The sequence below is a fragment of the Hyperolius riggenbachi genome, chromosome 1, assembly GCF_040937935.1.
Source record: "Hyperolius riggenbachi isolate aHypRig1 chromosome 1, aHypRig1.pri, whole genome shotgun sequence".
NCBI classification, from domain to species: Eukaryota; Metazoa; Chordata; class Amphibia; order Anura; family Hyperoliidae; genus Hyperolius; species Hyperolius riggenbachi.
Window position 1 is genome coordinate 435,903,276 of NC_090646.1, and position 12,594 is coordinate 435,915,869.

General features: G+C 43.0%; 1 protein-coding gene across 1 annotated transcript in view; it reads left to right on the forward strand.

Annotated features, from left to right (window-relative positions):
• LRRC2 (leucine rich repeat containing 2) overlaps positions 1–12,594 on the forward strand; it is a 351,879-nt gene that overhangs the window by 217,312 nt on the left and 121,973 nt on the right. The gene's annotated exons all lie outside the window — the stretch shown is intronic.

Here is a 12,594-nt window from a genome sequence, read left to right on the forward strand (position 1 = left end):
TAGTACTGCACAGACACAGAGAGCTCCTGGCGATGGGTGGTGGATGGCGTCGATGGATCGATCAGGCCGGAGGGGGCTGGAGGAAGCCCCAGGTATGTATGAATTTTTTTGTTTCATCTCAGCTTTCCTTTAAAGTGGACCTGAACTTCTGAACTGGCCAGAAGATAAACAGAGAAATGCACCTTGTATGTACTTAGAGAGTTTAGCCTGTCTATTTCCCCCACATCTGTGACTAAGCGCGAGTTGTAATTTGATCCCTTAGCTGTGTCAGCTGACTGCCATGGCAAAGAGCTCATTTACAAAAACAGGTTATTAACAATATGTCTGCTTCCATGAATGCAGGAAGTAGACAAAGTGCAGATTTGTTGCAGGATTTGTATCAGCTGTGACAACAAAATGGTTTTTTTTAAAGATTATTATGCTGTTGCTTATCTTTTAGAGCTGAGATTAAATTTTTTGAGTTCAGGTCTGCTTTAAGTGAGCACAGACAGAATGCATAGCTAGGTAAGTGACAACTCTCTTTCCTATTACTGCTTGGCATGTCACATTAAAACTCTGAAAACATGATTATTTATTATTTAGATTGATTACGTGTAATTGCGCTGTTTGACTAGACTTCAGACAATAAGCCAAAAATCATAAGGAACACTTAACTTAATGATAAATATGTGAAACATTTCCATATACTGGCCTATTGCCGCATATTTTAGAGAATAATGTTATAGAAGAAAAATATCCACATAGACTTTAAAATTAACAATGTTTGCAAACTTCCATGTTAAATATGCTTACAAAACATGTCATTATCCCTCCCTTAGACGTTAAAGCCTATATTTTTCTATATTGACTATCAATTGAGCTGGACATTTTTATCTCAGTACCGTGAGAGTAAGCGCACTATCCTGCTGTTTCCCGGTCTATGCACTAAATATGAGATGTGATTGAATAGATTTCTGTGATCTTGGTTAGACAGCACTCATGCCGCACTGATGGAACTTACGTGCTGTTTAAAACTTGTTTAGCACTGTGGGAAGCAGCAGCACACTAGCGGCAACGGGAATAACTGAGTACATTATGTTTTTTTAATCCAGATAAAATATTTTACAATGAAATAAAACACATATTTAGAGAGAGTTTTAGGGGTAAGTATAATGAGAGGAACCAAGAGACTTTTATGGTACTGAGCAGAAAATTACACTTTAAAGAACAAAAATAAAATGTGTGCATTAATTATTATAAATATATGTTCCAAGTTGTCACGGACGATTGCGTCGACGCATGCGCGTCCTGGAACCGCCCGTGAAGAAAAGAACGATCGCACTCGATTCCTGCATCGATTGCGCTTCAGATCAATAGAACCAAGATCTGATGTGTAGTATTCCTCTGCCTAGGAACAGCTGGGGGATCTGTCTTAGCTGAAGTGACAGCCTGGGGGGAAGATGTTAATTAGCTTGGACATATTCCCTGTGGAAGGCACAATTTCCCTTTTGGTTCTGGGAACCAGGTGACACTTAGCTGATCTCATGGAGATGTTAATCAACCAAAGGATGCCTAGGTGCAGCCAAGCAGGCTACGAATCCACAGGAGGTCTTGACACTTTGCTCCCTAGTAAAGATCAAAGGAAAGTCAGCTGTTAGCAGCTAGAACACAACCTCAGTCTCATGGTATAATCCATAACTTCCCAGATCTGTCATATTTCTGGGGTTCCTGAGATGGCAGCTTCGCCAAACGTGGGGGAAGTGTAGCATAAGCCCCGGTGCTGGTTCTGAGGAAGTTTCAGAACATTCTGAGGTAAGGACTGCCAGTTAGGCAGTTTGAAAATGCCCTGATGATACCACAGGGGTCCCACCCCTCATGTCTGGTATCAGGGCGCTGGGTAAATCGAGACAGACCTGAAAATGTTAATAAATCTGCCCTGACCTGTACGGTTCTGTGAGATAGAGCCCATATATGGGTAGATATGATTTCTAGCCCCAGTACAAGGGGAGGGCTCATCTCATCTTTGAAGGGGGTGTATGGCTCCCCGCCCTCACTCCCTCCTACTGAAGCAGGGGCATAAGAATGGCTGAGGACCCAAACTCAGTGTCCTCCACACTGAACCATCTTGCACTCATCAGATGCCAGCTTGAGGATATGCTGGCATCCACCTGGTCTGAACTCTGAACTCTGGACTTTGAAACCAAGAACTTTATGATTCTTCCCACAATAAGGACATCTTTCCAGGAACTAAGTATTTTTCTCCCTTCTTTTATTTTTCATACTGGCTATTACTGTTTTAATAATTGTTGATTTTAATAATTGTCTGTATATATTAATTATTTATATTGCTGTGAATAAAAGACTTCCTCCAAGTCATTCACTGTTTCGCTACCCTGCTTATCAGCACACACAGAAATGATCCCGGGTCTCTGAAGATACGCTACTGTTTGTTTGTTGTTGGCTAGACAGAATATCGTGTGTTTAACCATTTTATCCGCAGGATTAGTCAGTCAGTTAGTGGGCCCCACGGTCCCATGATAACCGCGGTGGTGGCAGTTTACTCTGAACCAGTGGGTGAAGTGGTAATCACCCGTGTCTCACAGGCTCCCTTCTGAGTTGTCTGCGGCTAATTCTTAACGGTTCCTGCGCATTGACTGCGACCAGAGTTCGCACGATCTGTGCGCTGGCACCGTTTAGAAGGCTAAGTGCGGTCAGCCACTAGGGCCCTTGTGACACAAGTATTCAATTATATATTTTCTACCATGCAACATGGCACGTCTTTAAATATTTTAGAGGCTTTTTGAACATCAGTAAATCCCTGCTGTTCAGATTTTGAATTCCGTTCTTGGTACATATTCCTATCCAGTAGATTTAGCAAAGAAAATCTGGAAAGAGAGGATTATGGAAGGAGTTTGCTGATTGTCTAATACTACTTGCCTGGCTGTTGGGTTTATCCTCTACAATAGTTATCTCACCCCTGCCAAAAATCTGAGAAGATTAGCTGCATGCTTGGTTCAGGTGTGTGAAGGGAACACTACTGATACAAGATAGATCAGCAGGACTGCCAGGCAACTGGTATTGTTTAAAAGGAAATACATATGGCAGTCTCATTATGTCTCTCATCTCGCGTTCCTTGTAAGCACCTTTGTTAATATTTTATTAGACATGGCTACTCCCCACATCCATTTCCCTAAAAATGTTGTAGTAACTTGTCATGTTTCCTGGGATTTTAATTCATATTTGTCAATTAGGATTCCATGGGGCTGTCACAATCTTGCCTGGGACATCTTCTGCTTGTTGCAGCTGAGCTGCAACCAGACAGTGCTGAATTCTCTCCTTGTGTGCTGCTGCAACGTTGCATGCATTTGCAGTGAGTGTCATCTGCAATCAGCCTGCAGTCTTCAATCAGAGTAGCACAGGATTGATTACTGTTCAGCGGTGTTGGAATTTGCATGTCTGCAAATTGGCACCACCAGGGGGGTCTTAGGTTTAGGCACCACCAGGGGGGTCTTAGGTTTAGGCACCAACAGGGGGGTCTTAGGTTTAGGCACCAACAGGGGGGTCTTAGGTTTAGGCACCACCAGGGGGTCTTAGGTTTAGGCACCACCAGGGGGGTCTTAGGTTTAGGCACCAACAAGGGGGTCTTAGGTTTAGGCACCACCAGGGGGGTCTTAGGTTTAGGCACCAACAGGGGTCTCTTAGGTTTAGGCACCAACAGGGGGGTCTTAGGTTTAGGCACCACCAGGGGGGTCTTAGGTTTAGGCACCACCAGGGGGGTCTTAGGTTTAGGCACCACCAGTGGGGTCTTAGGTTTAGGCACCACCAGGGGGGGTCTTAGGTTTAGGCACCACCAGGGGGTCCAGGGGTTAGGGATAGGTACAGGGAGGGTTTTTAACAAACGTAAATATAAGTTTCAGTTTAAAAACAGGGAAGATTAACGTTTTAAGAATTGCCGATCTCATACACATTATTTAATGATTTATAAATTCATAAAACACTATTTGTAAATGAAATTCTACACAATATTTTTACAAACGATAATACTGCTTATCGTTTACACCACGCGCCCTTTTTTCCCGACGCCCTTTTTTGATGTACGCGTCTACTCCTGCTGTATTCTGAGTTCTTCTCCACAGTGCATACCACACTACTTCCTGATATTACCCAGCATTACCTGTCCTTGCCTAGTAGGTTCTGGTGGTACTACTTTCTTCCCGGTCTCAGTCTCTATACCTTGCATGGAAGTCTTGGGGGTAACCATAGTCGGGTAGGCTCAACTTGTCTCCCATTCAAACAGGGGCCTAGCTTTAGGCGAAGTGGAGTCCTATTGGGGTATAGAGGGTGAAGGAAGGTGAGAGATCTGTCAGGCCTTACAGGGATCTTTTCTTTTGTCCACTTGTCTGGACCAATGGGAAGCTTCAGCAGGAAATTCAAGCTTGCCCATGATAGGGCTCCTACTCAGTTATGGTGGGGATTGTGGCAGGATTGGACAGTGGTTCTGAAGTTCTTTAGTGAAGCAAAAATAAGCCAGAAGGGCATACAATGCAAATTGAGGAAAAAAAACAATATTTGGAAAATAGACCTGGTTTACAATGCTAGCTTGTATTAAAGTACAAAACATTTGTGTTTTATTTTAATACAACTTTTTTTTCGCATAGTGTAGGTTCTTTCTTATTTTTTTAGAAAACTCAGAATAAGAGAAGAAGAAGATGTGGAAAACAGACTTGGAATATGATGCTAGATTTTTAATATACATTTAAAGCCAAGTATTTGTTTTATTTCAATACAAATGATTGCACAGTACAGGTAGTCCCCGGTTAACAAACCAGATAGGGACTGTAGGCTCATTCTTAACCTGAATTCGTCCTTAAGTCGGGATGCTGTGCCTTCTCTTTCCCCTGTGCTTCCAGTGTCCCCCCTGTGTCATCTCTGCTCCCCTCTGTGTGTTTATTGTGCATCCCGTGCCCCCAAATCAGAGTATGCACAGCAGAAGCGACTCTCACCTCATCCATGGCGGCTCTGGGCCAATCAGCAGCGTCCTCTCTCCCTTTGCCATTCCTCCCAGCGGCTTCCCTAGCGTCGCGTAATGACGCAATCAGAAGGAACTGCAGGGTTTCCTTTTGATTGCGTCATTACGCGACGCTAGGGAAGTCGCTGGGAGGAACATTGAGGGGAGAGAGGTCGCCGCTGATTGGATTGGCCCTGAGCCACCATGGAGGTGAGACCTGTAGTCGCTTCTGCTGCACATACTCTGCTTTAGAAAAGAGGGCACAAGAGGTAGTCCCCGGGCTGCGTGACATCATCGCGGCAGGTGTTCGTATCGGTGGGACGTTCATAAGTCGGGCGTTCATACCCCGAGGACTACCTGTATATTTTTTTTTCATTGCAACCCTTCGTGTGAATACATATTTTACACCATTGAATACCATTTTACATATTAAAGTAGGGTGAAACTCGATAAACATTTATAAAAGTAATGTAGACACCAAAAAAAAAATATTATTCAAAATGTCAAGCATTTTGAAAATGTTCATTACCTAAAGTAATCACCTGGTTGATCTGCCAGCTCTGTCATTTCAAAAATCAAGGAGGAGGAAGCAGACTTTTTAGCAATTGCAATTTTAATGTGATTTTGGAGCTCAAGATGGAAGCTTACTCAGAATGAATATAAAGACAGGCAAAATATTTACTATTGTGCCAGGCTTTGGACAGTGGAAAACGTGTTACAGGTACAGTACATTTATTGTGAGCATGCCAAATCATGTATTTTTTTAATTCTTTGTATATTTATCCGGGTTTAAAGGACCACTATCGCAAAAAAAGTAGGCAGGTAAAAGACACACAGAACTGACAGGTTTTTGGCCAGTCCATTTCTTCATGGGGGATTCTCAGGGTTTTCTTTGTTTTCGACAGCATTCCCTGAACAGCAGTTGCAAAGTGTAACTGACAAAATAGTGTGCAAGTAAGCTGGCTGGTATTTACCGTAACTATTTTGGTAGGTAAACTGCTGTTTGGGAAATGCTGTTGAAAACAAAGAAAACCGCCCCAAAACCTGTCAGTTCCGTCAGATTTTAACTGCATATTTTTTTCACAATAGTGGTCCATTAACCTAAATGGCTTTGGCTGCTTGGTTAGCATAAGTCCCCCATTCAATTGGCTCACCTACTTCTGGTGTATACAGAGTTGGGGAAGAGTCAGTGTCCTTCAGCACTGGGAAAGTGTAAGATCACCGCCCCCCCCTCCACCACATACCCTCATTGTTGAAACCCATAATTGTTTCAATAAATGATGTTCTGCAGCCAAGGCATTAAAATGGCCAGTGATAAACAGGAAAACAGGAATATAGTATTTCTTATGCATTTCAATTGAGTTGACTGCAGCTCTTTACTAGTGGTGATCGTAATGGGTCAATTACGATTACACAAAATTTCACGTAATTTTTCACAATTACCCATTGCATAATTGCAATTACTTTACATACAGCATACTATGTTTGTGAATCATAATTACGTGTAATTCATGTTCAATGCATACACATTTTTGCATCAATTTGCCAATATACTGTGCATGCATGGCTATTATTTAAATATTCAATGCAAACAATCTATTCCACAATTACACGTAAATTACGCTAACATGTGTAATTATGGTTAGTGGTTTACACTTACATGAAAAATTTTTAACGCGTAATCCGCAATTTCCACATTACGATTACAATGCGTAATTGTAAATTACGATGCATAATTATCCATAGGCATAATTTCTGCCCATCACTACTCTTTAAATGCAGAAAGCCATCAGACTCTGTGGTTATCTGCACATCATAACATGGATACAATTACATCTGTAAATATAGAAATTGACCAGTACAACAGCAAAGAATTTGCAATGACTTTGTATTGCAGAAAAATGACAAAAATACCTACTACTGGGAACAGCAGGCTGTATAAGCATTGGGCTACATAAGCAAGAGAACCAAAACTGCACAAAAGAGCAAGAGGAGGAGCAGCAGCATCTACAAATAGCTAACAGATCCAGCAAAGTGACTACATAGCCATGTCCATTTACCTTGACAGCGCTGGTTTGGACCTTGTTCTTCATTTGTTCCTGAATTATAAATAAAATTGTATAGTGAATAGGTGCTCCTCCAAGGCTGCTAACAATTACATCAGTAGTCACTTCATTAGCTGCATGCTTGTTTAAAAAGTGTTATACAAAAAATTGAGAAAAGATTAACAGGAATATTTCCAAAATACAAATAACTATACCATTCTCCAACAGTGATAAACACAAAAAATCTCCTAACTTGCAAACTTCCTTTGACCCAGAAAATGAAAGAAATCAAATCTATCACAGAAGGCAGAGGCTGCATTCAATTACCAACCGTGGTCAGTGAAGATTTGTATGAATGGATGAGCTGGTACATTATGGGCCATACTCACGGGCAACTTTTTGGCATGTCGCTAGCACACGGGAGCGTGTGCGCGACATGCCGGCGACAGTTCGTCACCAGGTCCCTCCGCATATACACGGCGGAGGGACCTGGCAACTGATGCAGCGGAAGCTGTCGCTGTTGTCCCTCCCCCCGCCGGAAGCGCCGTCTATTTGCAATTATGTTGCTGTCGCTAGTCCGCATACTCACGCGGACTAGCGACAGTTGAGGCGGAGTTGCGGCCAATCGCCTGGTGACATCAGCGACGGGCGACAGTTCGGGGTGCGCGCCCGTGCAACGCCGCATACTCACGGGCGACCTGTCGCCGCAACACGCGCGTGCCGCATGTTGCGGCGACAATTGTAGCCCGTGAGTATGGGCCATTAGTTTCACATTGCAATCACCATATAAATGTATTTATATTAACATACCATTTGATTATATCATACAACCCATAAAAAACAAATGTGTACCACAGTGCCAGCTGTTTTACCTTAAAAAAAAACCATCTGTATGAATGAAACCTTAAAGGGGGATGAAACTCACTATATAATGAATTTGAAAAAAGGAATACCTAGATAGCAAATAGTGACCCAGAACCACTAGGAAGGTGTAAGTGACTTAAAGGGAAGGTCCAAGCAAAAAAAAAAAATGAGTTTCACTTACCTGGGGCTTCTACCAGCCCCATGCAGCCATCCTGTGCCCTCGTAGTCACTCACTGCTGCTCCATTCCCCCGCTGGCAGCTTTCTGACCTCGGAGGTCAGGGCCAAATTGTGTACATTTTTACACATTCCCGCTAGTGCAGGAACATTAACACATACATTTTTACGCGTTAATGGTGCAACGCGTAAATTTTTGTTCCTGCACTAGCTGGAATGCGTAAAAATGTATGCAATGTGGCCCTGACCTCCGAGGTCAGAAAGCTGCCAGCGGGGGACTGGAGCAGCAGTGAGTGACTACAAGGGCACAGGATGGCTACATGGGGCTGGTAGAAGCCTCAGGTAAGTGAAACTCATTTTTTTTTTTTGCTTGGACCTTCCCTTTAAAAAGACCAAAAAGCCCTCTTGGACTCTCTATACAATACAACAGCATTTTGGCTTTTAAAGGGATAAAGAGATGATTTGCATATTTGGCTGCGATGCATTATGGTCAGGGGTCGGACATACGGCCGTGCACAGGGGCTCCTCTACTGGAACGTACTCTGTGCATTTTAGTAAAAAATTATTTTTAGGCGCAGAAAAAACACATACAAATTGCAATGGCAGAAAATCTTATACAAATCTCAGAAAAATAGCATAGAAAATGCAAAGGGAGAAAAATCACAATTGCAGAAATATCTACTTTCTCTTAATTGGCATCAGTCACTAAGGGACTGCTCAGGGCTGGTTTAACCTCTGATGGGGCCCCAGGGCAAAGGTAATCCTGGAGCCCCCATCCCCCAGAAAAATTACAGTCACTGGCCAGATGCTGGGACCCCCCCCCCACACCCCCTCCCCCCCTTCGCGGGCAGAACTCCGACCTCCCTGCTAATTGCTCTGCACTAACAAATATATCCTCTAGCGGGGCCCAGCATGAGAGCAGAATTTGTACTTTACCTGTCTTGGCTGCTGTGCTGGAGCCACTTGCCCATCTACTTTTTGTGTGACCCGGCGCATCATAACATGTGTAACATGCCCCGGGTCACACAGGAAGTAGAACGAAAATGGGCAAGCGGCTCCAGTACAGCAGCCGAGACAGGTAAAGTACAAATGCTGCTCTCGAGCTGAGGCTCCACTAGAGGATATATTTGTTAGCGCAGAGCAATTAGGAGGGAGGTCGGGGTTCTGCCCGCATGGGTGAAGGGGGTGGCAGCGCGACCACACTTATGTTAAGGCAGAGGGAGGCTGGGGCCCCAGCAGTGCTCGGGGCCCTTTGGCAGTTGCCTCCCTTGCCTTAATGGAAGCGCTGGCCATGGGACTGCTTAGTGTATATATAGGTGTATACTCCTGAATGTGCAATGGGGGGGGGGGGGTTATATAAATGTAATCAATGTTAATTAGTTATAAATACAGAAAACATATTATCTAATAAAATCAAATAGAGAGCAGTAAGAGCTGCACAGCAAGGTCCTTATGGGTGATAGTAAATGTTTTACTGTTTGCCCATACAGGTTTTCCCCAGCCTTACTTCTGAGAGAAACAGCCCCTCTGCGATGCCCTTTTTAAACCCAGTGACCCTGCCAATTAACCTAACTAGTTATGACATGTTTACACACACACACACACACACACACACACACACACACACACACACACACACACACACACACACACACACACATAAATACAGAGTTTAAATAAAATGATTAAATGCAAACCATTGCGTTCTGTTTTTATTTTCCACAGCCTCTTTGGATGTTAGATTTTATAACCTTTTGTACAGCTGGTAGCTTATAATCTCTTGGAATGAAACATAGTGTACTGATATATTTATACCTTCATTCTTTGTGCTGTACTTGGAAAAGTCAACATACTGTACTTGTCCTTGTTCAGTTTAATTCAAGAAGGCTTTTTATGAAATGGTAGACTAAACATTCAGACATTCAGACTGCTTTCTTTTTTCCCCTTGTTGAGGGTTGTTTATTTAACTTAAATGATCTTATTTAAAAAACAAAAAAAACTCTTTTTATTTTTAAAAAGAGAACAAAACATAGCAATACAGCTGCTTTAGGGCCCATTCACACTACAAAAGTAGCGCTATTGCTTTAAAAAGTGCTAGCGCTTCGGCGATTAGCGGGAATCGCTAATCACCGTAGTGTCAATGGCCCCTTATAGCAGAAGAGTATAGTCAGCTGACAATTAGTAGAAATAACAAGCCAGGTATAAGTAACAGTGTCATAAGACACTAAGTAAAACAATAAAGCACATATATAAAGATCATGGAATAGTGACTTCTGATGAAATAAACAGTATAGAGCCAAAAAAGTAGGCAAACAAGCAGGAACACTATAGCATTGTGAGAGATCATGGAGCACACATAAATTATTATTGGGAAGAAGTGATCATTTGTAAACTAAAAAGTAACAAAATCAGCATGGTATGGAAGCTAAACAGATACAACCCTTTACCACTACTTTACTATGCTGGTTAAAGCAGAAGATTATGAGATCTGCTTGTTTATTGACTATAAATGTAAAATCATTTAGCAATCAGAACTATTCGTAGGCAGAGCACAGCTTTCACAGTCACCTACCGTATTTAAAAAATGTTTTTTTGAAAAAGTTACTGAAAGCCACAGAATAACTCTGAGTAGGATCCATGTTGCTTTGTAGTGGAATCAGAGCCACTTTTCCCTCTAGGAATTGTAGACCTTTACTTGGGTAAATCATGTGGAGAGAGGCAACTTTGCTGCTTTGCTGTTCTCACACAACAAAAGCTGACCCCTGCCAGCCATCATTGCAGAGTTAGGGCTGGTGCACACCAGAAGAGCTTTTTTGATTGCTTTGTGATTTTTAAAGCTCCTGCTAATGTTATCCTATGTGTCTGTTCTCACCTGAGCGAAATGATTTTGTAAAAATCCCCCATAGCATTGCATTAGCAAGAGCTTTTAAAATCTCTAGCGTTTAAAAAGCTCTTGTAGTGTGCACCATCCCTTACACAGGAATAACTTTAAGTTAGTAGAATTTCCTGCTCTTGAAGCAAAGGAGTCTGTTCTTTAGTTTCCAGATCCCTCCTACAGCCTTCTTTCTGTAGCTGAATCCTGCTATCAACCATGTAACAATTCCTACCGTCACATAACCAGTGACTATGCAGGATAGAGGAACAGAGAGGCAGGCACCAGATGCTGGCTGAACAAGAACCCTACGAACCACCCCTTGTAATGGCTGTGCTCACGATATCCAGTAGAAGAGGAACCGTCGGCGCACCAGCTCATGCACATAAAGGTTTATTGGTGGTTACATAGATAGAAAGGCAATCAAGCTAGGTAGCAAACAGAGATACCGGCCTTACAGCCGTTTCACGGCAACTGCCGCTTCTTCAGAGACCAGATGTTTGGCTGTAAGGCTGGTATCTCTCCTTGCTACCTAGCTTGATTGCCTGTCTATCTATGTGACCACCAATAAACCTTTATGTGCATGAGCTGGTGCGCCGACTGTTCCTCTTCTACTGGACATAACCAGTGACCTAACTTGACTATGGACACATAATGGAGCAGAGTGGGTGGGATCAGAGAGCTGAACAGGGCCATATAGTTATAATCAAGTATATTACATTTTTCATGGTGCATCAGTGCACTGATGCTGGGCAGCACATGATATTAAGGTAGGAGAAGGAAGAAAGGTATTGGTGACAGAAGGGCAGGTGGAAAGCACTTGTTTTAACAGGGTGAGTAGGGAGTATATATGTTAGTATTAATGGAAGAAGAAGAGCAGAAAGTCAGCACTTGTTATGGGGAGAGTGACGTGAGGAAAGCAAGGACTTGTGATATGGAAGAGGAAGCTCGAAAAGCAGCGCTTCTTGTATGAGAGGAATAGGAGAGATGTTCTTGTTGTATGTTTTTGGAGGGCAAGAGGTTAACATGGGAGGCAAGGAAAGAGCCCAGAAGCTCTTGTTGTACGGGCGATGACAAATCAAAATCATACATACCCCAGGTAGCTAGAGATGTCTCCAAGCTTCCTAATAGAACACATCCTGCCTTTTGTAGTCACTATTAGTTTACACTCCCTTCACTCTCTAATAAGCTGCTGAAGCTGTCCAGTAAGCCATTAAAGGCAAGAAAGGGTCTGTCTAAGAATGAAAGTATTGGGGCTAACTATAAGTGCAGAAGACAGCTGTAGGTTCTCTAAAGTCTCATACAATGTACGACGTATGTTGCCTGGTGGGCATCGGGTGACATTGCAGGTCCCAGGCAGTATAGACACATTGCTAGCCTATAAGGTAGGCAGAGGGCTGATGGAATGGTGCAGGAGTGATGTCACACGGAGGCCGGGATGAGTGGGGAGAACAATGCTCTTGGCCAGCGATTGGTCAAATCAATCCACCAGGCTGATTGCTGGTCAAAGTGTCTGAGAGCTTCGGGGTTGTTGTACACACACTAGATCCTTGGCAGAGGTGGTAGTTATTGGATGAATTTTATCTAGCGTGTGGATGAAGCTTTAGAGTGCTTGGAGTTCTAGGCTCCCATCTCAGTGTGCCAAGTAAGG